Consider the following 5,394-nt stretch of genomic DNA (forward strand, 5'->3'; position numbering starts at 1 on the left):
ACGAGGTGTACGGAGCGGAGCCGCGTGTGTACGAGGTGTACGGAGCGGAGCCGCGTGTGTACGAGGTGTACGGAGCGGAGCCGCGTGTGTACGAGGTGTACGGAGCAGAGCCGCGTGTGTACGAGGTGTACGGAGCAGAGCCGTGTGTGTACGGAGCGGAGCCGCACGTGTACGAGGTGTACGGAGCAGAGCCGCGCGTGTACGAGGTGTACGGAGCAGAGCCGCGTGTGTACGAGGTGTACGGAGCGTAGCCGTGTGTGTACGAGGTGTACGGAGCGTAGCCGTGTGTGTACGAGGTGTACGGAGCGGAGCCTCGGGTGTACGAGGTGTACAGAGCAGAGCCGTGTGTGTACGAGGTGTACGGAGAGGAGCCGCGCGTGTACGAAGTGTACGGAGCGGAGCCGCGCGTGTACGAGGTGTACGGAGCGGAGCCGCGCGTATACGAGGTGTACGGAGCGGAGCCGCGCGTGTACGAGGAGTACGGAGCGGAGCCGCGCGTGTACGAGGTGTACGGAGCGGAGCCGCGCGTGTACGAGGTGTACGGAGCGGAGCCGCGCGTGTACGGAGCGGAGCCACGCGTGTACGAGGTGTACGGAGCGGAGCCGTGTGTACGAGGTGTACGGAGCAGAGCCGCGTGTGTACGAGGTGTACGGAGCGGAGCCGCGTGTGTACGAGGTGTACGGAGCGGAGCCGCGCGTGTACGAGGTGTACGGAGCGGAGCCGCGCGTGTACGAGGTGTACGGAGCGGAACCGCGCATGTACGAGGTGTACGGAGCGGAGCCGCGCGTGTACGAGGTGTACGGAGCGGAGCCGTGTGTACGAGGTGTACGGAGCAGAGCCGCGCGTGTACGAGGTGTACGGAGCGGAGCCGCGCGTGTACGAGGTGTACGGAGCGGAGCCGCGCGTGTACGAGGTGTACGGAGCGGAGCCACGCGTGTACGAGGTGTACGGAGCGGAGACGTGTGTACGAGGTGTACGGAGCAGAGCCGCGTGTGTACGAGGTGTACGGAGCGGAGCCGCGCGTGTACGAGGTGTACGGAGCGGAGCCGTGTGTACGAGGTGTACGGAGGGGAGCCGCGTGTGTACGAGGTGTACGGAGCGGAGCCGCGTGTGTACGAGGTGTACGGAGCGGAGCCGCGCGTGTACGAGGTGTACGGAGCGGAGCCGTGTGTACGAGGTGTGCGGAACAGAGCCGCGTGTCTACAAGGTGTACGGAGCGGAGCTGTGTGTGTACGAGGTGTACGGAGCGGAGCCGCCTGTGTACGAGGTGTGCGGAGCCGTGCGTGTACGAGGTGTACGGAGCGGAGCCGCGCGTGTACGAGGTGTACGGAGCGGAGCCGCGCGTGTACGAGGCGTACGGAGCGGATCCGCGCGTGTACGGAGCGGAGCCGCGCATGTACGAGGCGTACGGAGCGGAGCTGCGCGTGTATTTGGTGTATGGAGCGGAGCCGCGTGTGTACCAAGTCATGTGTGTACGGAGCCGTGTGTATGCTGTATACAGCTGTATTCCCCCCAGGTTCGGTCGCAGACACCGCGGCTCTTTATCAGACTGTAGAAGAACTGACACTGGACACTCGGTAAAACTGCGCTCGGACGTTTCCTGTTTCTCGCACAGATATTGATAACATAAGATGGAGTCAGACGAACCCTCCTACAAAACCTGATAACAAAGTCATTACTACAGGACTGGATGAGAAAGGGATTTATTCTACAAGAAACGCTGGGGCCACAAATGAGAGAATCCGGGCCCCGTGGCTGGATACTCCGGGCCCCCAGCGTGTTAGGAGCAGACGGGGTCTTTGTCCCTGGAGCTTCTCTGCTCGGTATAATGAGACTCTGATCTTGTTCTTATAAAGAGGGTTGGAGTAAAATAGAAGCTGCCTGAATATGAGGACCTTGTCTGATCTCTATGTCCTTGTGTACAGAGCTATGGAGATAGCGCTATGCTCTGTATAATAGATGTGATGTCGCTGGGGCCCTAATATTCCTGTACAGGGGTCTCTGTAGAGATAATCTTACCCCAGCATTATGGATCGGGGGAAGGGAAAAGGGATTGGGGGCATTTTATTGTAATTTCCCTGTAATAAAAACTGTAATAAAATATAACGGATTAATAAAAAGTGTTTTGTTTTCCCACCATTTTGTCTGTAGGAGGTAAAGAGCCGAGGCTGAAGATGCTTTATCTACAAAAGGCCGCGGCCCCACTATCAGTATTCGGTCAGTATTTTTTCTCAGGAGTGGGAGCCAAAACCAGGAGTGGGGGATAAATGCAGAATTGGTGCACTTGTTTCTGTTATACCTTTTCTGTGATTGTTCCTCACATGGTTTTGTCTCCCACTCCTGAGAAAAAATACTGACCGAATACTGACCAAATACTGATAGTGGGGCGGTGGCCAAAGAGGGAGGATTGGAAACTCCGAATGTCCTTGTCTATTTGGGGATTGGGAGTTAGGAAAAGGGGCAGGAGAATATTTTGGGTTTTGTTTTGGGGGTAAGAGATGCAATATTTGTCCATATAGTGTAAATATATGAATACAGTTCGGTCCAGAAATATTTGGACAGTGAATCTTCGTGATTTCAGCTCTGCAGGCCACTAATCTGGATTTAAAATGAAACAACTGAGATGTAATTGAAGTGGAGACTTTCAGGTTTAATTAAAAGGATTAAACAAAAATCTCCTATGAAACGTTTAGAAATTACAACCATTTTTCTATGAAGTCTCCTCATTCCAGGGGCTGAAAAGTAATTGGACAAATTAACTTTCCCATAAATAAAATGCTCATTAATACTTTGCAGAGAATCCTTTGCAGCAATGACGGCCTGAAGTCTGGAAGCCATGGACGTCACCAAACGCTGGGTCTCCTCCTTTGTGAGGCTTTGCCGCCTTTACTGCAGTGACTTCAGTTGTTGCTTGTTTGTGGGTCTTTCTCCCTTATGTTTTGTCTTCAGTCTGTGAAATGTAGTTCGATGGGGATGAGATCTGGTGACTGACGCCGCCATTGAAGAATATTTCACTTCTTTACAGTAAAAAACTCCTGGGTTCCTTTCGCACTATGTTTTGGGTCATTGTCCATCTGTATTGTGAAGAACTGATTATGTGACTGCTGTCCATGTGATCTTCTCTGCCCAGCCACATGACCGTGACTATAATGATGTGATCGTACATCACTTCCCATTCTGCCACCACATTATTCATTATCATGTGATTTTTTTATGTGCCGATTACGTCAGCACTTTCGGTATTGGCGCGTCACCGGTGAGATGACTGCTTCCTCTCACGTGTTGGTCGCATCACATGAAAACAGCACCATCAATCATGCGCACAGGCACCTTGTTTTCAGAGGGCGGGCCATCTGAAGATAGTGTCTGAAGTCACTACTGCTTCTTGGATGATGTTCCATTCATTTTGTATGTGCAGGAATCCACATGCACTACAACTTTTTTGATTGGGTCCTATATGTAAATAGCCTGGTTGTTCAGTCCACCATCTCCCCATGACGAAGCCAGGTGCAAAACATGCGTTGGGTGTGTTTTTCCCTTTTGACTGGTGAGGCTACTTTATGCCACTGTGCATTTCTTACACTTTAATATTAATATAATAGAATGATGGTCTGTTTCACTTCCATGAGAGCTGTTTTCCGCATTATGGGTTCACAGCAACAGTTTCCAAATACAAATGCCACACCTGGAATCAGCTCCAGACCTTTTACCTGCTTAATTGATGATGGATTAATGAGGGAAGAGCCCATGCAGTCAATGAAAGAGCTTTTGAGATAATTGTCCAATTACTTTGGTCCCATGAAAAAGATACTGCTCCATATTAAAGAGCTGTAATTCCTAAACCCTTCAATTAGGATGTGAATACCCTCAAATTAAGGCTATGGCCCCACTATCAGTTTTTGGTCAGTATTTTTTCTCAGGAATGGGAGCCAAAACCAGGTCACATGACCGTGAATCGCCAATGGGTTGGCATGACAACCTGGGGTCTGCAGGAGACCCCTGCGGTTGTCATTGCCAGGATGCTATGAACGCCGCCTAGCGGTCGGCGCTTATAGCCAGTGAGCATTTCTGCTACACACAGGTGATCTGATGATCGCAGCTTCTACTCTCCCATAGAGACTATTGAAGGAAGTAAAAAAAAAATGTTTTTAAAAATATTAAAAAAATATAAAAGTTTAAATTGCCCCCTTTCACCACATTCAAAATAAAACAATAACAAAAAAATAAAATATACAGATATTTGGTGTCGCTGCATTTAGAATCATCCAATCTATCAATATATGGGCAGCTGACCAGCGCTCAACGGCCAGTGGCGGCTGCCCCATAGTTAGCCCAGCTCCTGAAGTAACAAAGAGGGGTGGAAAGGTAGAGTAGCACGGTGGCTCAGTGGTTAGCACTGCAGCCTTGCAGCGCTGGGGTCCTGGGTTCAAATCCCACCAAGGATAACATCTGCAAAGAGTTTGTATGTTCTCCCTGTGTTTGTGTGGGTTTCCTCCAGGTTCTCCAGTTTCCTCCCACACTCCAAAAACATACTATAAAATAAGTAGAGGGGAGAGAGTGCAGATTGTAAGTGCAGTATCAAGACTCAAATATATATTAAATAAGTGCTGGTTGCACTCACCTTTTTGATGTCATAATAAACTTGTCAATAATTCCAAAATAACCATAAGAAAGAAAAATGAGCTGCACTCACCAGTCCTTAAAAGCAGTATCTTTATTCCATGAGGATAAAAAGTCCGGCGAGCGGGGAAGAAAAAAGCAGACAACAGCTGATTCACGTGAAGACGCTTCTACAGGTCTGTGTTACAAACCTTTTAGTAGCCTTTTGTGCATGATGGGAGGATGACTTAGGCTATGTGCCCACGTTGCATTTATGAAGCAGAAAATTTCTGCTTCATTTCTGCAAGTCCTCTCCCGGAAAAACGCATGCGGAATTCCGCACGCGTTTATCGCGCATTTTTCGCGCGTTTATCACGCGTTTTCCACATGCGGAATTGCCTTGCGTTTTTTATGCATTGGACAAAGGCAATTCTGCTTGCGGAAACGCAAAATTAAATGACATGCTGCGGATTTTTGAACGCAGCATAAACGCTGCGGAAAAATCCGCAGCATGTGCATAGAACTTGCGGAATCACATTGGGGACCATGGGGTGCGGATATACAGTACAGACCAAAAGTTTGGACACACCTTCTCATTTAAAGATTTTTCTGTATTTTCATGACTATGAAAATTGTACATTCACACTGAAGGCATCAAAACTATGAATTAACACATGTGGAATTATCTACTTAACAAAAAAGTGTGAAACAACTGAAAATATGTCTTATATTCTAGGTTCTTCAAAGTAGCCACCTTTTGCTTTGATGACTGCTTTGCACACTCTTGGCATTCTC

This window comes from Phyllobates terribilis, unplaced genomic scaffold (genome assembly GCF_046119375.1).
Source record: "Phyllobates terribilis strain yellow unplaced genomic scaffold, ASM4611937v1 Scaffold_140__1_contigs__length_4765195, whole genome shotgun sequence".
Classification (NCBI taxonomy): Eukaryota; Metazoa; Chordata; class Amphibia; order Anura; family Dendrobatidae; genus Phyllobates; species Phyllobates terribilis.